Below are 25,550 nucleotides of genomic sequence, written 5' to 3' on the forward strand. Positions count from 1 at the left end.
ATCAATAAATAAATTTTCCCCTTGAGCAAATGCCTTTCCTTTCTCTTGCAGATCTTTGACTTCACGGAGTATTTCCACTGTCTTCTTGCTTCTCTTCGAACGGTAGTAGTAATATGACCAAAATTGAGCATCACCCGAGCCCAAGTTGTTCACATCACTTTCTATCTCCTCCAAGTTCTTCAACCAATTTGTACACACCTCTCTCTTTGGTCTCTTTCCATGCCGCACAGTGCCCACATTCAGTTTGGCACTAATGTCCTTTTCTTGGCTCCTCAAAAAGTCTAACTCTGTCAACATAGTTAAATCATTTTCTTCAAGTTCTCTGATATAGTTCAATTGTTGGCAAATTTGTTGCCATGCAGTTTGGCAAGCACATGATAACAGCTCTCTAACAATCTCCATTCTATATATCAAGGAGCTTGTACGGCTTTAATTAGCTGGGACAATCTAACTTTCATCAGATGGCCCACGAGGCGAGAACATTATTAATAAAAAGGTGTATAAAGTATGGCTCTCTGGCTGCCAGAATAAGAAATATAGCACGAAACCAGAAACATGGGCATGAAGGTAAGGAAGTTTCATTTCCAACATTATAAATCTCACACAGGTAAACCATTATGGAAAATAAGAAAATTCAATTTAAAAACAGATTAATCTAGAGCTATTTACCTAAAAATTAACGAGGTATGGTGCTTGTGAGTTGAAATTCAGATTTCTCCAGCTAAATTTTTGCTACATGTATATAAAAAAGTTCCTTGAATCCAGTCTTCCAAATTGAGACTTCACATTGTCCTGAAAGGGCAAACATTTTACTACATGCTGTTCTAACCTTTTTTCTTTTTCAGTTGCAAGTTTTTCAATTGTGAAGGAAGCTTGTTACAAAGCAGAGAAGTTACAGAAACTCCAAACAATGAATTGACTTGACAATCAAACTTGTTAATTTAAAACAAAACACATACACACAATGCTATTTAGACAACTCTTCTTACCATCTAACAAATTTTGTCTTAAAGCCTTATGTATATGAGCATCACATATGATCTCAGCGCTGAAAAGTAATTCACGAATTCCACTATCAGAGAAGAAATTGTCAAACACTAAACAAACTAAAATAGTATGGTTTAAAATCTCTGAAGGTGTATATTCAGAAGAAACGCACAAAGTGACTAGTACTGTGTGACCGTTTTTACCTCTGCCAGATTTTGCCTCGGAAGCTCATATAACCAAATCATCGGATTTTCAGCCATGAAAACACGTTCATGGATTCAACCGTTTGAAAAGAAAAGCGAATGACAATAACCATGAGAATCATCAGAGCATTAAAATTTTCTAAATATCTTTTCTTAATGGGAAAAATTATAATAAGTATAAGAAATTATGCATGCTCAAAGGAACAAAGAAAAGAAAGATTTAAACTAAAGACTTCGTATCACATAACTGAGATTTTTAAAGTTGTTGTCCAGTATGAATTGCATGTTGAGAAAAAAATGAGATTTGTTTACTTGAAAATTAACTACCATCACATTTTCATTTTTTCTTTTCCTCCAGTAAAGCATAGAATTTTAGCTTTATTGGATGCCATAATAAAGAAGAACAACCTTTTTCGCATGTCCTGCTACCTTTAGTGTAAGAGCATGACTTTCTTATCTTACAAGCTTTATGAATTTTCTAAAAGCAAATTCTACCATAAAATAGCCTTTAGACATCTCAGTAGTTTTGGGTAAAATGACATGTGTTGGTTTTCAACTGCATCATGTAATAATAAAAAGCCTTAAATGAAGAAAAGCAGGTGGGGCAGGATAATGATCAACTTCAACAGGATTATAATTAAGGTAATTTATTGTTATTAGTTAAAACGCCAAAGGTTACATTGGAGACCATTTTAGACTGCAAGCATATGAAAATAATGAAGCAGCATACGTTATGAAAATCAAAAAGAGCTTTTAAGATAAAGCACGTATTACTTAAAATAGATTGGACAAAGGACCTGTTCCTAAAACAGAAACTTAAAGAAGAACATTACTAGTTTCCAACCAGATAAACTCAATTTTTAAGAAATTTTGGCTGGTATGCACAATTAAAACGGTCATCTTACCATTTTGTGTAGGCTGATTTTATAACTTTGAAGGTGAAGCTTTTGCTGTCAGAGTAATGAACTTCTTGAACCAATAAAATGACAAGATAAGCAAAATTATCTATGCTGTTTAAGGAAGAACTTCTTGCAAGCTAATATATCTATGTGGCAATTATATCTGATCTCAGCCCTGAAAACAAATTCATGTATACACTATTTGAGGAAGAACTTGCCCAAAATGAACACGCACGAAGATAAATAAAGAAAATATAAATCACAAGAAAAAATTATGCTTGATGGGCTTAATTAAATGTAAGAAAGATATAAACTTGCCTAGAAAAAAGAGAACCCAGATAATTAGAGTTGAAAAATGCTCAGATGCATATGATTTGGGAAGCCTTTGGGTAGAACCAGAAGATAAGAAGCCTTAGGAAAGCTGCTTTTCTGAGAAACTTCACCTTTGTTGGGTTCCGATTTCCAAAAAAGACTTTCATTTTTTTATATTTATTTATTAATTTGTGGGTAAGCTGGGAAAAGTTGAAGGGGAGAAAAAAAATAAAAAAAAGATAAAATGGACAAAATGCTTGCCTGAGCTGAAAGCACATCTCATAAAAGAAATGTGTGTTTGTCTATTCTAATATATCTGACTCTTGTTCTTTTAATATTAAAAAAATTGTTAGAAAAAGAATTAATATATAATTACAATACTGAAATGGTAATTCTTTTAATTAAGGAATAAAACACAATTTCACAAAATAAAGTAGTTAGTGCAGGACAGTTTCCCTGCAATAACAGAGGAATCATAGCATTGGATTTTCCATCTGTTAAGTTATTGGGCGAGGGGTGCTCTTGGCCAGGGAGACCACCCTCAATTTTTAGAACACCTTCCCTTTTATTTCTCTCTCGCAACTGGCTCTCTTTCTCTTCCTTTTCGGTTTTGATTTATATTTTAAATTTATCAATTTTGTAACAAATTACTCCTATAATCTAAAAAAATAATATTTTTTAAAAAATATTTATAAAAATTTATTATTTAACTAGTTGATATTTTAGAAATTAGTCTATATTAACATTAAAAAATATATTGTTTGGCCTTTTAATTTTTTTTTAATTCTATTGTCAGTGTGACAAACAAGATGTAACTGTGAACTACCCGAATTTTAACAAGGAATATTTGATTGAATGAAACTGGTTGGAAGTTGCACTTCATATTGAATTCAAATTCAGATTGTTAAGTAAAATCATTCAAGTTCAATTATAATTACATCAAAAATAAGTTTGAACTTTAAAAGAAAAGGTTAAAAATAATATAAATGCTAGGATTCTTCAACTTTAATGCTCATTCAATCCAGGATAAATACATCTTCACAACTTCAAGAGTGATGAGAATAAGTGTTATCATTTTAGCAACTTATGATTAAATTAACATGTCCATACTTAAATAAACCCAATTCTCAGATCGAAATTCATCATTTAATTTATTATTATTGTTGGTATTATTTTTTAAAAATTTGTTTACAATCTGAAACTCTACCTAAATTTTTATATGTTTCAAAGAAATCGACAAAAGCTTATTGAATCTGATAATATTGAGGTTCATTAAGCACATGTGTGCATGAGAATTAGACATAATTTACAAAAATAATGACAAATTAAGAAATAGTATTTGGTAGGTATTGATGTGGGGCGGGCATGTATGAGAGCTTGTGAATAGGGAGATGATGCAGACAATCATGAGGTTATCTATGACATGAGAAAAACATAAGCCATTGAACAATTGAAGTCCTAAAGGATTGAACAATTCATGTGTCAGCATGAATACCATGAACTTCTTAAACCAGTTATACCTAAGGCCTTTGGCCATTTCAGTAATAGGTAATTCAAAAGTTCTGACATTGAAGGCTTTTAATCCTGATTACCATCTGATACATCTATTCTAAATAATAAATATAATATTGCCATGATGAATTAGAGTTATACCAGAAGTGAGAAAAATATTTGACCGGAGTCATGTATCTCAAAGCATCCTGATGTGACTGTAACATAAGATTCAAAGGTTATCAATGGCCAAAAGAACACATTAAAGTGCAGTGTGTCATGCGCCTGCCCTGAGTGACAAACTAACATATTGCGATTAGTGACACGTCCGAAATATGCGTTTAAACCGCAAGTGCACGGGTGTCGAAGTAATAATTACCCCGGTGAGTGGGTAGTCGAATCCACAGGGAACGGAAGTATTAGTATTAACCAATTCTTAGTTATCTAGTCGAAATCAATGGATGTGATGAAATAAACTAATTGCAAGAGAATTAATAAGCAAGCAAACGAGTAAAAAGACGAGTAAAGGAGATCTCAATCAATAAAGATGAGGTACCCGGGCAATGCTCCTCCTAGGATCTAACATGAAGCTCATGATTCACTAAATGCTTCTAAACCGAGTCTACTGAGTCGAGCTAATCCAAGGACAACCGGCCCTTGCCTCCAAGCCACCGGTACTAGTCCCCTACAAGGTCCCGGTGGAGAAATCACTCAATCTCAACACCTCTCACCCCATATGACCACAATACGCTCTAGGGACAACTAAGAGTGAAACCGATTCCTAAAAAAAATAGATCCAACCCTAATTCCCGGCGAAGGATCTCTAACCCCCTACAAGGTCTCGGCGGAGAAATCTCTCAATCTCACGCCTCACACCAAATATGGTTGCATAGAGTTTAGGGAATACGGAGATAGGAAACACTCAATCGGAAGGGAGAGGGGACACTTCACTATCTCATGACTCACCCTCTCAACCCTCTTTAACCTTGAAGTTCTAACTCTAATGGAGACCTCTCTCACATCAAAGTAACAAATCATGCAAATCCAATCAACCACAAGGATTAATTAAGCAAGCAAGCAAAGAGAATACAAGATTAAAACTCAAATCAACTCGGATTAATAGAAACATAAAGCAATTCATTACAAAAACATAGATCCTAGGGTTCACATGCCCAAATACCTACTAGGGTTTAGCCCTCCATGGAGCAAATTACAAAACAATGATTATTACAATGAAAAACAATGGAAACCATCAAGTAAAACCCCCTTAAATTCGTGATGATGGCCTTGATGGGATGCCCAACGTCTTGAAGAATCCTCCTCCGAAGCTAGGTCGCCGAAGGCTCCCTTTATGCTATGACGGAGAGAAGATCGATCAAAGTTGGTGATGGACGCCCCCCAAATATCGCCAAAGACCTCCTCCAAAACCCTAGCCGCTTTCTCTCCTAAGTGCTCGCCAAAAACCCTTGCCAAAAGTCCCTTCCAAATAGGGTAAACGGTATATTTAAAGCCCAAAATCGCGTTTGTCACGTGCCCTCACGCGCCCGTGTGGATTTTCCATGTGGATGCGTGAGGGTGCAGAATTTCCACGGTGCGTGAGCGATAATTTGCTACGATCTTTATACGATAAAATTGCTACTGAGTACTTTTTCACAAAACGCGATCCGAACACTCTTCTCTTGAGGCCACATGTCCGGGCACACGTCCATGTGGTAGACTATAAAACTTTTCTTCGTCGACATATCTTTGAGAGGTCTTGCAAACTTCATAAAGAGAAGGAACATCAAGATGTGACTGCCTTTGTGCCCTTCCAACTAGTGAATTGACTTGAATCTTCTTGGAAGTTGGCACACATCTCCATGTTTATGAACTCCTCTCATGTCTTGGCTGTTGAAATGAACAAGAACTCCCAACATTGTGTCTTTATAGCCTATCTTTGCTTTCTTTTCACTCTTCAAGGCATTCACAACCTATATGCATAAAAGAACACCAAATACACAATATGAGACATAAACCATGGTAAAGATGATGCTCAATGCATGTAAAACATATATAAAAATATGTCTACTCAAGCACTTATCAATTAGCAATCTCAGTTCTTTTTCTTATTATAATTTGCACTTAACTGGTAAGACAAATAAATAGAAAAACAACATTTCACTAAATAGAGTTCACTGGTAACGGATAAGAAAGAATATGGAGACTTATTGACATGTATCAACTTTGAATTCTAGAACAACAAAATCGCGCCACAAGTACAATGTAAAACAGAGAAATATCGGCATTATTATTAAGTCAATGAAATAATTTCAGCATATGCAGAAGAGCAGTAATTGCCTATAGATGCATCTATTAGATCTTCTTTATATCATTTATTTTTTATTTAATAAGGGCGATAGCAAAGCAACCGATCTATGCTTTCAAAGTACCATGTTCTTCAACTTCTCTACACCATCAGAGATCCAAAGACAAATGCAAATAAACTATATCAGCTAGCTTGGTATTCATTAAATAATTGACTATGGTTAGAACGACAAATATTTCAGAAAACTACAAATTGATCAAGTTGAACATTTTGATTTACATTTTGGAAAATGCAAATATACTTCAAAAATGCAAAATTAGTATTCTGATTCTCAGAAATATACACCAACTTGTGCAAATAAATTTCAAAAATTTTAGGCCATTTGTACAGAACTAATGCAAAAAAGAGCACTACACCCATTTGTCAACAAAAAGAATAAGTTAACAAAGGAAAAAGAATCTAATAATCCAAGCTTGATTCATAATTATATTAACTACAATTTCAAAGCTTAACTCTGTACTAAGAGGAGGTGAGCTGGGTTATTTAATTTAATGAGTTGCAAGAGATTGATTTTGTAAAATCAATCTGTAGCAACTTTGGATTACTAAACTAATCGATGAAAAAAATTTGCATTATGCTACTTAATCGAAATTCCAAATCACATGTTTACTACAGGTAGCATTTCTGGTCAATTCTTGAAGCAAGCTTGATAAAATCTCAAATCACTATAACTTCATTCAAAATTTTAAAAAGAAGAAAATTATATACTGATTCAAGCTATGCTGCAATAAGTAAGCAAAACTTAATGCACTCTTAGTTATAATATTACTAAAATTTAAGATGCATAATGGGGTCACTAACTGTGTGGAGCACTCACTCATTGGAATCACCGTCAACAAAAAGAATAAGATATGGCGAAAGGGTTTTAAAGTGATTGATGAATCAAGGACACTGAGTTCAATTAAGTTCTAGCATGTACTTTGCAATACTTTCAACTTAACAGAGGGCTTGATTTCTCAGTCTTCAAGCCATATATGCCCTATATCACCCCACTAAACTCAAATTAGTATGTATCAAACCCTGAAACCATAAGAAATAGTTCATCCTATAGTGACTGTGAAGTTCAAATTATCAAAAAATAGAAATGTGAGAACTACTGATCACAAGCATTACTGATTTCTATTCTTTTTAAAGAACAAACAAAGATTGAATGAGAGAATGATCCAAAATAGGAATTCAATTGATCTAGTATTCAATTTATCATACCAAGCTTGACTTTAGTTTAGGAGCACCAATAAATTGTCCAGGTTTGTAGCTGATAAGTAATAAATTATAGTATATTTCTATTAGATTTAGGCTTCATTTCTTAGTTGACCATGCATATTTCCCAATATTTCTAGCTCAATTTCACTCTTTTAGTTCAAGTTAATGCTCTTCATCTATTTACATGCAGATAAGTGGAGTTTGGTCTTTATTTGAAACACGGGTGACCTGTGGTAGCTACCACACCCATGGATCGTGATGCAGAAATTTAAAAAAACTAAAACCCTAGAAGAAGTGCAACCTGCTCGTGCTAGCTAACATAGGTGTGGATCTTTGCCGCCATTGCAACCCTAATTTAACCCTCCTATGTATAAAGCCAAGAAAGAGAATTTGAAAGGATCTTTTGGCTACAAGAATAAGGAGACGATTTCTCTAAGGATTGGAGATGATCTAAAGCATAAAGAAGACAAAGATCAAGGGAGAGATTCATCGATTTACAAGAACATCATGCGCGGAGGATCAAGAGTTTCTTCTTTCTTATTCTTTGATTTATTCTATGTTTAGATCTATGATTGTGATGAACCTTTTAGTTTGTAAATCGAACATGAGCAAGCGAGTAGATCTTTTGTTCTAGGATTGGGATTAGTCCAATGTTTAGATAATTAATTGTGTATTAACTTCTATTTTCTTATTAATGTTTATTTGCTTTTGATTCAATTCTATGGTACTTAATGCTTGTGAATGAGTTGACCACTCATATTTGCATGATTTTAGATACCAAAGGAAGAACTGAAAGGTGAACTAAGGTGTTGAAAACCCTAGATTGAACCTGAAGTCATAGATTATGATTTCTTGAGGTTTACTAGTATCCATAGAACTTAAAGGATCTAATTAGATTCAATTACCACGAAAGTAGGAGTTGTTCTAATTTAAATACCACGCTATATTTTGAAAGAATATAGTGAGTATCTTAGGGTATTCCACCTTCAAAGTAATTAAACTTAACCTAGAAAGAGTCAATACGAAGTCTTTTATCTATCATTATGGTGAACCTTAATCCTAAAACCCCTTGAAATCTGAATTATTCATCTAAGCCATTGGTAGCCTTAACTTTGACAATTTTAGTTTTCATTAGTTATTATTTCCACAATTCACATACCTATTAATTCATCTAAATAACCCTAATTGCAAAAAATTGGTAATTAGCAACACAGTCCTCGTGGGAACGATATTTAATTTACTACTTGAACGATCCGTGCACTTGCGGTACACACCAGTAGCGCTGCAATAGTTGAAAATTTCAGCTGAAGTTATTGGGCATAATACTATAACAATTACTGTGGCACTAAGGTTTCATGATCATACAGGGTTCATTCAACCTTGCCTCATGGAAGAATTTGACTATTGAAGGAGTCCGGTTCAATCTGATTGACTTAATTAAGAACAGTCACGTAGCACGGATCATCATCACCAACCCTTTCCAAGTTAAGCTTCTCAACAGATGCTGGCAACTTGTACATATTCTTCATTGACTCTTTAAATATGATACTTTACAAGAAGGCTTCATCAACTTGAAATTTTGTACCATTCCACCTGCTTTTGGACCTTGCCCTGATAATGCACTCTATCACATCAAGATCACTTTATTCCTCAGGGAAGTTATCAACAAGAAAGACTCTTGACAACACAAATACGCCATCATCATACAAGGATGGATAACAATGACTTCAAGGAAAGATTGAAAGTGATCAAACCGGTGGATTAGGAGATTTTCTTGCAAGGATGCACTACCGAAGTGTGGGCAAAATTTGGCACTAAATATTATCCAATCTCCTTGCAATCACAAACCCTAGCCCTTTTATCTTCTTCTCCTTGGGTTCTTTTCCCAATTTTTATCTACAGTGTTCTTCACTCTCACTCTTATATGAATAAGACTTTCATCATATAAATTTCTCCAATGAAATTTCTCTTTTGCCTTTCCGTTAATTGATATAGTTTCTTTTTCATAATTAGGTTTGATGACCCACTTTTATTCTTTTGTTGAGGCTCCAAATGTGGCAGTATCCCAACATAAACCAATATCATAAGTCCAAGAGGATGATCAGCCACACTGGCATCACATGGATACAAATGCAAGTAAAAAAATTCTCAAAGCATGTACCTATATATGTAGGAAATAAACCTGTTAACTTTGTCAATGAACCTGGCGGAGGATCATTAAATACAATGGAGCAACATGAGTTTTGGATTAGACAAAGTGTAGGGACTACCTTCCTTCTTTTTATGTAAGCATGTCCTACCGACAACTTACATGACAAATGAAAGGATTAGCTCAGCACCATGTGCAAATGACTCCTGACAAGCGTACTGTTTTCAATGCCCTTTTTCTCATCTTATTAATCAAATTTTCATCCACTTTTCCTTCCTTGTATTTGGTCAATATCTTCTCAACATTAGCATTTGTTAGCTTCAAAATGAAATATACTAAAATAATAAAGTTTGTAGTTAGGGGATCAACATTTTTTTTTTTTTACAAGAAAGGTCAGCAATCATCCTAGCAAAGAGAAATAGAATTAAAAAAAATGCAATATAAAGTGATTTCACTGAAATTTAAGCACAACAATCTCAATAAAAGCCATAGATTATAAACCCGCCCTATTATACAGATTAATTTCTCTTCCACCTCTGACACAAAGTAACATGCTAAACTTGAATTTGTAAAAGCAAGCATTTGAAAAGGATTGAGCTATAAAGAAGACGATGATATTTCATGGCAATCACATCATATAGAGAATACAGATTAGGAGTTTATATGTGAGGATTAAATAAGTAGTTAAGATTCTCAAGCATAGTTCCGCCACCATTCCATATAATAATAAGACATACAAATACTTGCTGAATTTATAATAATAAATTGGGGCATTCACTACGGAATTAGAGCTAAGCACATGGAGAAACACAATTCTCAATTAAACAAAGGTTTTCAGAGTAAACAAGACCAGCAATTACTGCCATACTAACCAAAGTTTGAATATTGACAATTAATTTGAATATTTTTTTTCCTGAATAAGATTAGCAATCAGCAGAAATAAGAGAACAATGAATTAATTTTCACCCAAGCTCTATATGAGCAAAATCCATCATAATTCAGTTGAAAAACATAAAAATTAGTTCAAAAATATACAAAAGCACTCGCATCCACAATATCAAAAACCAAATGCGATCAATAAAAAAATAAGAAATTAAACAAAAACCACAGTTGCATAAAAAGTTAAATTATAACAGAAGCACACAAAATCAATGGCTTAACCTTATAAGAAACACTCCAACTAATAACATTAAAACCAAATGTAGCAATGAAAAACTAAAAATACTCATCACACGGCCATGCAATTGCGTAGATTCGGAGCTTAAGGAGGAAAGGCGAATCATGCCCCAGCTACTTCATTCTCAAACCCAACTCCACCACCGTCCACCCTAGAACAACCAAACCCAAATAACAAGAGGGGATGTGGATCCGTACCTCGATTTCGATTATGCAGCTCCACAACTCCAGTGATAGATAGAGAGAGAAAGAAAGAGAGTTGTTCTCTGAAACCAGTTTGAAAACGAGAAAATTTTCACTCTATGCTATGAGGGTTATTCTCTGTAAACCCCATCTCCATGTTTGCCTGTAAAGCCATAAAATGTTGTGTTACCTTCTCGTCTATGCTTTTTGGATATGTTTCCCATTCACACTTGGCTCTGATTTTGAAAAGGAGACAATCTTATTGGCCCTGGAAGAGCTTATCCACATTGGCCATCTAGACTGATGTTTTTGGCAGGCTAACGAAAAAGTGAATAGATAATCCATGTATTTAATCATAAAGCTACCTAGCAATTGGAGAATAAATAAACAACTAATTGGATGTTAATCATAAAAAAGCAACAAAATGCAATTCCGTTATTGTACAGCATGAATCACCTAACATGGTGGTTGTTAAGAAAGCTGCTAGTCAATACGATGCACTTTTACACTAAGGGTGTGCTTGTTTGGATGTATTTGGTTTTACATGTAAAACCAAATACTTTACTCTATGAAATTCATTGTTTGTTTGAGTGTATTTGCAAATCCTGATGTAATTGTGATTACATTACAATAGCTTTTTTGGTGTATTTGGTTTTACGCCCAAATTGGGCGTAAAACCAAATCCCGGGAGTTGAAAACAATGTATATATATACATATATATACATACATACACATACACATACACATACATATATATTTATATATTTATATAAATACATATAGGTATTTTTACACATATACATATACATACTCATATACATATACATATATGTATATACACATATACATATATAGATATATATACTTATACAAATATATCCATATATGTATATATACACATACACATACATATATACATATATATATATATATATACTCATATACATATTTTTACACATACATATATTTACCCATATATATGATAGCAGTTATAATTACTCATTGCTCATGCATTTTTCCTCTTTTCTAGGATAAGGATAGCAGTTATGTACAACAACTGATTTTTATCTTCATTGCTTTTGTTGTTAAAACCTTGCAATGTAAAATGAACAGGTAGTGTCACACCCACCCCTTCTACCGAGGTAAATGTGGCACCCATCAATTAAAAATTCTTTTTTAACTGGAAACCGACACCATGTTTTAAACAAAATCAGACCTACAAATCACAATTTATAATTTTTCACCAAGTACAGGTTCAAATACATAAATACAACAAATATAATTACTCAAATTTGCGGGTACAACCGCTACAATATCACAACAACAATAAACAGATAGTTGTTTGCCTACAAAGAGCTGCAATGTTTAAAAATTAAATGGTGAACCAACAGCAAATAGATCAAAAAAAGAAAGAAAGAAATTCAATAATGCAATGTAAAAAATCAAACTGGAGTGTCATTACAACGTCCATCTTTATTTTGAATTTTGTTAATTCAATTTGCAGTCCAGAATGCATTCCTAGTAGCAAATTCAGCAGGTGGGCATTTTTAAACATCTTCAATGCCAGAATGTAGACCTTTTTTTTTTCATATGTTATGAATATCTTAGCAAGCAGTGGAACATGCAAGTAAATCTGCAGGAGTATCTCCGTGACTCATGTGCAATCAAAGAGATGATTTTGCCAAAAACATCATCACTCTTATGATTAGAGATTAGAGCATTCAAAATAAAATAATTAAATATTGATTGCATATATGAATGCTTACCTTTAATGCAGCTTCTCTATTTCCAGGTGTCACAGTTGGACAATTAGCATCCTCAACATTGATTGCTCAAACTATCCCTTTATCTTTTAACCTCTCTGAGATTGTAGTGGCTAACTCAACTCCACAGCAACCATCCACAACCAACAATAGCGACACGTATAGAGCTTGAATCATTACCAAATCCCTCTCTTCATAAGTTTTAGCCTGCTATCAACTTTCTATAGCCATCAAAGTATGATTTTAGAAAAATGAAAAAAATTGTCACAAACCACAAACATGGACAAATGATTATATTAAACCAATGTTTACCTCAAACAATTATATTGAGCACTCGGACTTCACTTAGGAAGGTGTACTCAAAATTTCTAATTTCTTCATCAGGTGATTTAGACGTTTGTAAGTTCTGCACCTGCAGAAAACATCCACTGCACCATTGATCATCACCAAGAAAAGAATACAAGATATGAACAAACTACTCAACAAGTTAATACTGTAAATATATTTATTTTAAGACATAAAAGAAATCAGTATCATATAAGATTGATGACACATTAGTCACTGAAAACTCCAGAAGGAATCTGAATTTCTAAATCATAGAGTGATCTTCTAAGTAAAAAAGCTCAAAAAACAATAAATGAAGAGTCAAAAAGCAAAACTAAAGATAAATCAGTAAGCAAGGGAGGACATTCCCATTCAAGTATACATTCCAAACAAGAATGTTTTTAACATCTCAAATCCAACAATAATATGCTACCTGCTACTTCAGTAATTCATTACTGTATCAAAGTCCAGGAAGGATAAACAAATGAGATGAGAAATTCATACAAGACAACATTCCGTAGTGATATTACAAGTTCTAGTGTGCAGCCAGTAAGAAAATTACATCATGGATGTTCGATTATCTCATATATGACAATAGTATGATTCTTACTGCCTTAGCAATCATTACCGTATCAAAGTTGAGCAAGGATGAATGATAACATTAGAAGTTTTAGAGTGAAACCAATGAGAAAATTACATCATGCAATCAAAATTTATTCAATTGATGTATAAAGTATAATAGTTTCTTGATTCATATTAATGAGGAAGAAATCAATAATCTTGTCAGGCACAATACCATTTAACTATTTTGGAGATCCAAAATAATTGCACTAATATACCATTTAAGCATTTAATGGGCCATTAAAGTGGTATATCAGTGCAAGTAATTTGTTTTGGCGATCTGAGAAACTTGCAATACTTGGATTTGTCATTGAATATGATGAGTGGAGTAATTCAAGAATCCTTTGGCAATCTGAAATCCTAAAGCAATGATGTACTTGAGATTTATAATGGATGTCCAAAACTCCATGCTTGTACTAGTTGCAAATTATTAATGAAATGCCAAAATGAAACCTCCATCGATCTGCTTGCAAAACTCTGGCACATCTGCATTCAATCAAATATCTGAAACCATAAGCTGACATAATGCAGTGGTGAAATATATATATATATATATATATATATATATTCTATTCATCATTGAAATTTTTTCTGAATTCTAACACATCTGAATTTTATTGACCTATACAATCAAAGTAGATGAAAATGTATTTCACATTCACTCAGTTCAGCAGAAATGACAGTCCTCTAAATTAGTGCTCTCAAGTAACCTCAACGAAGTATGATGTTAAACAAAATCAGCAATCTCACGCAATATCAAGAAACAAGAGATAGTGGTGGTGGGTGGTGATGATGAGGCGTTGATGGTGGACAATGATGATGACGACGATGAGAAGAAGAAGTAGAGGATCAGATTCAAGATCACAATAAGCGTACCTGCGATGAGTGGTGGATCGCGATGGATGTGGAGAGCAGGGAGACGGTGGCGCAGCTGAAGAAGATGATCGGGATCAAGGGTTTGGCGGCTGGGAGAATGGTGTTGATGGTGGGGGGCGTGGCGTGGAGATGCAGGATCCGCAGAGGACATTGAGGGATGATGGAGTTGTAGGGGGGACGGAGGTGACCTTGGTGGTGAGATCAGCGGAAATTGGCAATGGCGATGGTGGTGATGGTGATGGTGCTGGTGAAGGAGGCGACGAAGAAGGTGGGGGTGGAGGTGAATGTGATGGAAAGTTGAGGAAGGAGTTAGAGAGGATCCTATGACATTGAAATCAATGCCACCCAATCAATGCTTTCCCGCGGCGATGCAAAGCCTAGGTTTCAATGTGAATGGGGATTAAGGTTTTTTTTTATTATTATTTTTTTTATTTTTATTTTTGCAAAAGAGAGTTACAAAGAACTAAACAGAGATAAAGAGAAAAGCAGAAAAAGATTTAAAATGAAAGATTGTGAGCCTTGCAGATATCTTATAGCCAATTTGGTTTATCTCGTTCTTGAAAGTACAGTGATACTTGTGGGTTCCTCCGACCAAAGGCGGCAAGTTGATCAGCAATGAGGTTTTTATCCCGGTGAATGTGATCAATGATGAAATCAGGCCAGTGATTTATGGAAGCATGAATGTTCTGGATTGAATTTAAGTGACGCCAACCAATAGCATTTTTCATTGTCATACCCCAAACTTGGCTCGCCAGGCCCAGTGCGTGTTGACAAACGGCCACACACCCACCAAGCCAAGGCCCAGTAGGCATGCAAGGCCTCAAAACCTGTTCTCAAAGATCACAAAAAAATCTACAGAGAAGCAAAATCTAAAAACAAGAATGGAGTTCAACACTAAAAGAAATAACTAAGTGTCTTGCACAGTCATTACAAATTTTATTCAAATAAAAACTATGCCCATAACAAACGGGACTTATTACATGCTAAATAAATTGGCGATGACCCAACGATCCCTGCTAAGCTATCCGCCACTCACCCTTACTCCTGATCTGAAAAAATTATCAAAAATATTTATGAGCTTGACAGCCCAGTAAGTACCACTAAAAATATAGGGATCAGTCGCACAAAAACATAATTTGTCAAAAATGCAAAATAATAAATGAAATTTGTTTCAAGTATACACCAATGTCAAACACTAAGCGTATAGGTCTCCCAAGCAACTATTGCCCAAAACAAAATCACAAAATTCATATATTTACCCTCGGTGAACCAAGACAAAATTTAACAAAAGTCATATTTTTTACCCTCGGTGACCCCGAGCCAAAATTATCGAGGCCGTTATTCTTCACCGACGGAAAGCGGTGGGAAACTATAGTTTCTAGAAATAAAATACATGTCAACACGGTCAGTGTTTAACCCCCAGTGACAGGGTTATTGCATAGTTAGTTGGGGGCTAGTTTTATATCAAAGTACCTTATGTTCACAAAACAATGAACTAACAAAGTTCAAAACAAGCAAAGTAAAAAAAAAATATTACAGTAACATGATCCCATTTTTATCATATCAAAATACACCAGTTAATGGAATACAAACATGAAAAGATAATAAAAAGTAATAATATTCTTTAATAAAAAATTAAATAAATACTTGAAATTCAAAATAAATAAATACATAATCTGAACTTTAAACACATGAATTATTCACAATTTAAAGTATTATCAGAAATTCAGAAATTTTAAACAGTCATAAATCAATACAGTATATGAAATTTCAAAAGTAAAAAAAATTTAGGATTTAAATGAATTATTTGGAAATTCAAAATTTAACTAAATCAACACGTGCGGATTCTAAAAACATCTCATTAATTTGAATATTAAATAAATTAAAATAATTTCAAAAATAGTATAAACAACATTTGAATAATAAACAGAAACCTAATTATCACAAAATAAATAAATAAAATACTTATTTTCACAAATTTAGCTAGTTTCAAAAAGGTCGTATAATTTATATGTGGATACTTACCTAAATGTCTCCAACTCCAAGACTCCAAATCAGATTATCAAGATCAAGCACTTGAAATGATGCCCTAACAAACATAAAGCATGTGCATAAATGAATTAATAAACACAAAGGTTGATGAACACATATCAAATTCCTTAAGGTAGTCTATGGAGTGGAAACTAATGATGAGAATAAGCAAGATCTCACAACCACAATAAAATTCAAGCACCTACCTTGGATTTTTCGTCACAAAATTCAACGGGGAAAAAAATATCAAGAGCCTGCCTCCATGGTCACCACACGACACAAGAAGATATAGGGTTTCCTCATGTTTTCTACTATCCTTTTTATTTAAAAACCAAAACAAAATATCGCGTGAGGATCCTCGCTCGGGCGTTATGGAACGATAAATTAGATCCGAGAGGCTGGGATAAGATAAGGATCTCCTTTTAAAATATAAATGAATAGATAAATTTAACTAAAAGTAATTTAAATTTTATCTAAGAGGACGGGGTCTACCTTCATAATTCTTGATAAGTTGAATGGTACTAAGGCAATCAGTGTGGAGCTTGGCAGGGCACCAGTTGAATGGCAATCAGTGGGGATTAAGGTTTGAAAGGGATGAAGATGAGATGGGGATTGGGGTTGTGGCCGTTGTTTAAGATGGGGTTAAAAAGGGTTAATCCTAATTATGGATAGTGAAATTAACATAATCAATAAGGGTCACCCTCTATCAAATTTAATGAATCAATTAAGCGTGGCTAGCATAGACGTGGCTACAATTCAAGAGCAGCCGGTTACGGTTCAAAGAAATCTTAAAATTGGAATTGAATCACCTAGGCAAAGTACTTAGTGGTTCGTTTTCTGTTTTAGTTATGGCAATTCGGTTTAAAGGTTTCATACTATTCGGTTCTTTTTTTCTTTGAATTTTAGTTTTTTTGTTAAAATAAATAATCCAATAATTCAAATTAAAATGAACACAAAAATACAAAAATTAATTTAATACAATATTTTATGAAAAAATAAAAATACTAATTCAAAACAATAATTTGCAATAAAAGTACAATAGGAGAAGGACTAAAAAAAGTAAGAGTAATGATAAACGCACAAAATTCATTTCCCAAATTTGATGCATGAATAACGTGTACGTGGCAACCACTTTTAAACAAAATATTTAATAAAATGGTTTCTTTTCAAAGAGAAAACTTAGGTCATTGTCCGATCCCTCTTCTCCGCCAATCTTCCTGTTTCCAATGGTGGTGGTTGCTCTCCTCTCACCTCATGCACTCTCTCTGCCCCTCTTCTCCCTTCTTTCCCACCACTCGTTGTCGAGTTAGAGCGTCTTTCCCCCATTGTGTTCCCTCCCGGCCGAAGACGATGGCATGGTTAGGCTACTCGCCTCTCCCCCCGCTGTATTCCCTTGCGGCCGAAGGCTGCTGTGTATTTTAAAACCCTTGCCGCCGTTGTCGAGAGATAATCCCTAAATTCTCATTCAGAATCAATCCAATTGTCTTTGGTTTAGTTCTTGGTTTTGATTTCAGTGGGTTTTGGTTTTGGTTTTGGAGTTCAATGAGGAGGAAGTCAAGAAGAAGATTTACTCTATTTGTACTTTGACCTACATTGGTTTTAGTGCGTTGATATCGGAGAAGCTTTCGTACAAAGTTGAAGGTATTGGATAATTTGGATTGATGGTGGAAAAGTAGAATTATAAAGAAAGAATTAATCTTTGATGATGTTTTAATGGACTTCTTGTAATGTTTTCTGCTTTGTTTGTAGGATTGCCAAGGGTTCTCTGAGTTTTACCTAATTCTTATCTTTATGTATGTGTCTGTGTGTAAATGTGGTGGGATTAAATGGGAAGAAACCAATTGTATGAAGAAATGCAAACTGATTGTTGTGGAATAACATTTGTCATGTGTTAACTCATTTCAGATTTCATATTTTGTATACCTTCTAATGATGTACAACCTGATTCATCATGCATTCTAGTAATGTATACCTTCAGATTTTGAATTCATCATGCAACCTGATTCTCACTTGGAGTTGTACAAGTGTTGGCTTGGAAGAGATGTAGTTTCACGATGAATTCAACTAAAAAATTCAGATTTTGTATGCATTTCAGATTTCAATAAATTAAGTTGATGGAATAACATTTATCATGTGTTAACTCATTTCATATTTCAGATTTTGTATACCTTCTAATGTTGATAGTAGTGGCAATTGTAACCAGCAAAAAACCTTTTCAGATTTTTTATATATTCTCCAGATTTTGTATATATTACTCATTACATATTTTAAATACAAAAAATCCTGATTCGATTTGCAGTATGTATCATTCTTGTATATCAGAAAAACAACCCACACAAACACATTGTCCGGCCATCAACAAAACCTGGTGAATATATTACTCAAATTTCACAAAAACAACCCAATAGACTACAAAATATATATAACAAAAAACTGCAACAAATTGCAGAAAACTACAACAAACAAAATACAACTGAAACAAACTACAACAAATTGAGTGATATATCACAAGAACAACTTCAATGCTTCCACTAAACAATAAATTGGAAACAGTATTTTCCCATTTTAAATTTTAATGAAAATTCGGAAGCACAAATTTAGTAGCATTATAAATGCCTTCAGCATCCCTAAAGCACAAATTTCAACATGTGTCACCACACACTAAAAGAAAATTCATAAAAAAGATGAACATACTTATAATCATAACCATTTATTTTTCAACCATGAAATGTAAATTACCTTGGAAGAAAAATCAATGCCAATAGTTTGCATTGTGGAGCTATCAACATGCATATTCGGCATATTAGGGAGAGAATTTGAATTCACCTAAGAGGAGAGAATGTATTCCAATATTTTAGATTAAAATTTTATGCAAGATTACAACAAATATAAATATTAATTGTCATAACATTACCACACTTTCTTGAGTACAAATTTCTGCTTGTATTTCAATATGAGTTTGAATATTCTCTTTCGTTTGAGATTTTTGAAATAATTAACATTATTTAGATAAAAAATAAAATTAAAAATAAAATTATATAAAAAAATGAATATTTTTTTTCTAGTAATTATTTCTTCAACTTTTAACTTCTTTCTTTTAGACGGTGACCGCCCCTTGCTATGCACCTTTAAATGTGTTAGGAACTTCACTATTGAAGACATCGTTTGATGTTGCTCATGATCTTCATTCAAAAGCATTGGGGATTTAACATGATTAGAATTAGTCTCACAATAATTATCCATGAGCTTCTCCATTGCTTCATCCATGCTTTTCATCAAGAATAAATATTTTTAAGTAGAGGCTACTCTAATTTCAGCAATTTTGGCAAAATGAGAATATAATTTGTTGTAGCAGATACTTTGCTTACTAGTTTGTGTCATCATAACAATTCATCATATAAGTATACCAGTGTTTGATATCTTTTCTCCATAAAGGTAAAATATAATAAGATGGAATCTCTTTCACATTCCTCTCAATTAAAAGTTTGTATATTTGTCTACAAAAAATTCCTCTAAACTCAAATGAGGATGAGTTTGACATCAAATTCATACAAAAAATTCCTCTAAACTCAAATTCATCACATGAGCATTTGATGTCAAACTCATCCTCATTGTGATAAACAGTAAACACCACTTGCCTTCTGAATCTACCTTCTTTTCCTTTGAATATGTCTATCACTTATAATATATGTATTGGCCCATTGGAGTTGATAAGTGCAAGAGTGCAAAAATAACATTCCTCTCAACTCATCTTAAAACAACTAAAAAATTTCATTTGTATAAGCTTCATGTAGTTGCTTCTCAAAATAACAATCAGTTAGAAATGAGAAGTTTGAGCTAAAAGAAGCAAAATTAGCCTTGTTCTCCTTCTCAATTTTGCTTTTCAATGCATTATTGCTCCACAAATTACTTTAGAGATGTCGTTGGACTAACATAACCATAAAAAAAAAATATTTATGTTCTCACTTCTTTGAGTTGTAGACATTCATGCCCAAAAAACTCCTTTAACATATATAGGTTCCCTAATGCTAACGATTTATATACAAAAAATTCAGTCATTCATTTTTTTCAATATTATAATCTTTTATCATCTTCAACTAAAATATCTTCAAATTCTTGAGCATTTATTTCCTCATAAACAATGCTCTTCAAAATCTTTTTTATTGCCTTGTAGTAAATTAGTCCTCCAAGCTTATTAGGAACTTTTATTATAATATGCCAAAGACAAAGATGATGATGAGAATTGAGAAAACATATCATAACTGCACTTTGAATAGCCATGCAATGATATGTAATTATCGCCTTTGGGGCCTTCCCGACATGCATTCCAATCAAGTTTTGAACAACCAAATATAGGTTTCATTATCCTCCTTTGACAATAAACTACACCCAAATAATATGGTTTTGACCCATGATGGTTTACTCCAAAAAAAGGAGCAAAGGGCATATCATACTTATTTGTTAAGTATGCCGTCTCAAAGGAGATACCATCACCAAAAGCTTCATAGGCTACTCTAGACCTTGCATCAGCCCAAAACACATTTCTTAGTCAGCTATTGTCATCTATACCAACCAAGTAAAAAAAATTTGAATTTCTCTATTGCATGCGAGAGAAATAAGTCCCAAGCTCCTCAGTATCCCCAACACCAAGCCTGATTTGTCTTGCTTTCACAATATAGTTCCAACAATATCTTTCTGTATATGCAGAATTCTCATATCCACCACTTTCAATGGCTAAAGACTGAAAAATTTTTACTCAACTTATACGTGCTTGATCATTTAATTTAAGTCTTCTCTTGACATACACATCCATTTTTTTATTGCATTTTTGAAATCTAGATTTCTATGGACTAAGTACATGATTGTGCTCCAAATAAACATGAGATATAGTATACCTTCCATCATTGTCAATAATAACATTAATTTTTGCTTGACGGTTTGTTTTGGTGGATAGCCTTGGATTGAAGGAATTTTGCGAAGAAGATGTCCTTCTTTTGCCACCCCTTACATATGTAAGTGTGTAATATTTTAACCTTTCCGTCCTCTCCAAATTTTATTGTTTGTTTGGTAATACCAAACACTTCATGCCGAGGATATTCAACATAAAAATTATAAACTTCTTCTTTTGAGTCAAGCGTCATACCAGCCTTGGGAATAATTATTTCACATATTGAATCTTCAAAGTGTACCATTTTTTTTCCCTTTTCTTTATTTAATATTTCAAAACTAGAAGACCCTTCTATCCCATTCTTGCTTGGTTTAGAAGTCCCAAGCTCAAATTCTGCCTTTGCCATATTTAACCAAACACCACTTTGGATTACGCGCCTATGCAAACTAAATATTTGATTAGATCTACAAAATAATACTCATATACATGAATTATTTGTTAGTATTACTCATGGTGTTCCCTAAAACTAGCTTGATTGGCTGAATTGCTGATTTATTCTAGTGTCAAAAAATCATCTCAAAAATAAGAGTTGTAGAATTTGGAAATTGATGTAAAAGAGTTCCATACCTTTGAAACTTGTTCAGATGATTGAATAGTGGCACTGATAAGCAATGCAGATCCACAAGAGAGTCCTACAAGCACCATAAAGTTGTTTTGGTGATAGATGATCTTGCATAATGTAATTTAATATGAAGTTAGAATTTAAATAAACAAATACAATGAACAATCCTAGATATTCACATTTCTATAACCATATCTTCATCCGATTCAATCACAAAGAAAAAGAGAGAAAAAAATGGAAATTCATCCTTAAAGTAGAAATCAAACACAGGAAACACATAGCATCCATTCCATGTTCCCCAGAGAAAAGATCAAAAAGGTACAATAGAAAATAAAATCTAAAACAACAAAGAATTATCCCCATCATTCATTAAAATCCCAAAATTCTCAAAAGCTTCCCCAAAATCACATCTTTTCAAGAGACAGTCAAGACAAATACATCAATCATTCCCAAAAAATAGCAACAAAAAGCAACGATCATAATAGCTAAAATACAAATAAAATCTCGCCACAATTAATCAAAAGAAACCAAAACCTACTCACAAGACAATGATAGAAGTCCTTGTTGATCTCGGGTGATGGCGGAGTTGGCAAAGAAGTAGGAAAATGGAAGATCGGGTATGACCTTGATGACGGCGATGACGGTGGCACTGAAAGAAATGAATTCGGGCAACAACAACAATGAAAAAAGCATGAAACTTTACTAAATATTTTGTTTAAAAAAATAAAAAATAAAAGTGGGTGACAGTTGGCGATCTTGGCGACAACATCATTAGCAGAGAAGCCAAATGATTACACTCTTCGAAAAGAAACCACTTTATTAAATATTTTTTTGTTTTTTTAAAAAACCACGTGGGCAACCATGTCATTCGTGCACTGAACTCGGGAAATGAATTCGGTGCGTCTATCATTAATTAAAAAAATAAAGGGCTTAAACTTTAATTTGCCTATGTATCCTCTCTAAGAATCAAAGCCCACGTAGTTCTTTTATTTTTATTATACACATTTCCCATATTTCCATAATGGCTAATTGCTATTGATGGCCTCCTAGCTTGGTTGGCTAAGGTTTTTCTTCCTTTTTCTTGGTTTTTGTTGTTGGTCATTTTGTCTTGTACTTGTTTTTCTTTTATTAAATTTGTGATGTATCCAATATTATATAAAAAAATCATGTAACATGTTCATGTAGGTGTTCTATGCAACAAGGACAACAAGCAAAGTAGGAATGCAAGTGGGGTAGGGTGGGGAATGGGATCCCCATGGCCATCCCCGCTTCCCACGGGGTGGGGATTCCCCGGCTCAAAAATTTCTTAGGGGGGAGAAATCCCCCCACCCGCCCATTCACTCCCCGTTACATTTAATTTTTTATTATAACATTTATTATTATTTTATACCCATAAATAAATATGATATGTACTAACAAAATGCACTAAAAATTTTACCCATAAAAATCTTATGGTTAATTTAAAAAAATTTTTTTGGGTAGCTTCAAAATCTTAAATTTAAAATTTAAAAAATCTTTTGGTGAAAAAAATTAAATGTACTAACAAGTAACGGGAACTACGGAAGTTGGGATTTCCATAAAATTGATAAATATCTTATTTAATTGAATCTTAATTTTAATATGACATTTTTATTTATAATAGGAAATAAAAAAGTTTTGATTGAAAAGTTGTAAAACAATTTTTCATATAATTAACTCCGAGTATTGCATATGAGCAACACTAGTTTTACTAAAAATGTAAAACATTATTAATAAATACAAAAAATAAATTTTTTAAAACCCAAATATTTGGTCATTATAATATTAGATTAATATTGAGTTCTTTTAATAAATAAAATTAATCATATGAATTTTTAATATAATTGTTATCTTCTTGAGGTTAAAAGGGGTCTTCATGAATATGAAGGGATCAAACAACTATAGGGCTTGTTAATGGATATGCTTTATTCATATTAAATCGTTGCGAAACCCTTTCTGTATATGTTAATTGGTGGATAAAAACACCACTCTCTAAGTGCTCGAACTGCAGACCGAGATAAAATTTTGTTCTCCGAAGATCTTTTGTTTCAAATTCTTTCTTTAAATAATTAACGGTATTTGGAAGCTTTTTAGGAGTTCCAATTATATTTAAATTATCAACATATACCCCAATTATCACGTATCCCTTTTCAGATTTCTTGATGAACACACATGGGTAAATAGGGTCATTCTTATACCTTTCTCTTAACAAATATTCACTACGGTGATGATACCACAAACACCCAGATTGTTTCAAACCATACAAAGATCTTTGTAACTTAATTGAATACATGTCCCGAGAATTAAAATTGTATACTATAGGCATCTTAAGTCCTTCTAGGACTTTCATATATACATATCTAGTTGGCCATATAAGTATACAATAATAACATCCATTAATTGCATATGTAATTTTTCATGTACTACAAGGCTAATTAGATAACAAAACGTGATTGTATCCATTACAGGGGAGTAGTCAATACTAGGTCTTTGCAAAAACCCTTGTGCAATAAGCCTTGCTTTATATCTAACAATTTCACTTTTCTCATTTCATTTTCACATAAATACCCATTTGTATCCAATTGATTTAACATCTTCACGTGTTTTAGTTATGGATCCAAAAACTGCTCGTTTTGCTAAACAGTTCAACTTTGCCTATATTGCATTTTTCCATTCTGACCAATCATTTTTTTTTTTGCAGTATTACTCAATATATTTATTCTCATTGTCCTTATCATCTTTCAAAAGATCAATTTCCACATTATATGCAAAGATATTATCAACAATTGTTTCTTTTCTGTCCCTTTTTTCCATTTGAGACATAATTTATGGAAATTTCTTGATTTTACTTTTCAATTTCAGGATCTTGAACTCCTTCAGGAAGTTTGTTATTATTTATTTCAATATTCATTTTATCCACATTTTCTTTATAATCTTTTGCCTCATTTTTCTTTCGAGGATTTTTATCCTTTGAACTAGTCAATTTTCCACGCTTCAAGCATACTTTAGATACATTTGTTATAGAAGGTCCTTCTGGTACATTAATTCTAATAGGTGTATTTTCCACTGATACATGTGATTTTGTTATTCTTTTTGGATCAGAGAATACATCAAGTAGTTAATTTGTAACTCATTGTAAATGAATTATTCATTGAATTTCCAGTTCACATTGTTTTGTATGAGGATCAAAATAATTAAGCTCTGAGCATTCCATGTAATTTCTTTTTTCAACATTTTCATCTTTCCATTTTCTCCCCCTAATGTTAGAAAAACTGTATCATCAAAATAACAGTCAGCAAATCTAGCTATGAAATCATCCCCTGTCAATGGCTTAAGATATTTAATAATAGAAGGAGATTCATATCCAATATATATTTCTAATCCCCTCTGAGGCCCCATTTTAGTTCTTTGCGGGGGAGCAATTGGGACGTATACACC

The 25,550-nt window shown here is 33.2% G+C and overlaps 1 long non-coding RNA gene across 1 annotated transcript; it reads right to left on the reverse strand.

Annotated features, from left to right (window-relative positions):
• Positions 1-12,303: 12,303 nt before the first annotated feature.
• Positions 12,304-15,009, reverse strand: LOC120278141. The gene is made up of 5 exons (XR_005541562.1): positions 14,554-15,009; positions 13,853-14,163; positions 13,045-13,144; positions 12,736-12,953; positions 12,304-12,325 (listed from the first exon to the last, which is right to left on the reverse strand). It is a non-coding gene; the product is annotated as an uncharacterized LOC120278141 (long non-coding RNA).
• Between the last annotated feature and the right edge of the window lie 10,541 nt (positions 15,010-25,550).

This window comes from Dioscorea cayenensis, chromosome 2, assembly GCF_009730915.1.
Source record: "Dioscorea cayenensis subsp. rotundata cultivar TDr96_F1 chromosome 2, TDr96_F1_v2_PseudoChromosome.rev07_lg8_w22 25.fasta, whole genome shotgun sequence".
Lineage (NCBI taxonomy): Eukaryota > Viridiplantae > Streptophyta > Magnoliopsida > Dioscoreales > Dioscoreaceae > Dioscorea > Dioscorea cayenensis.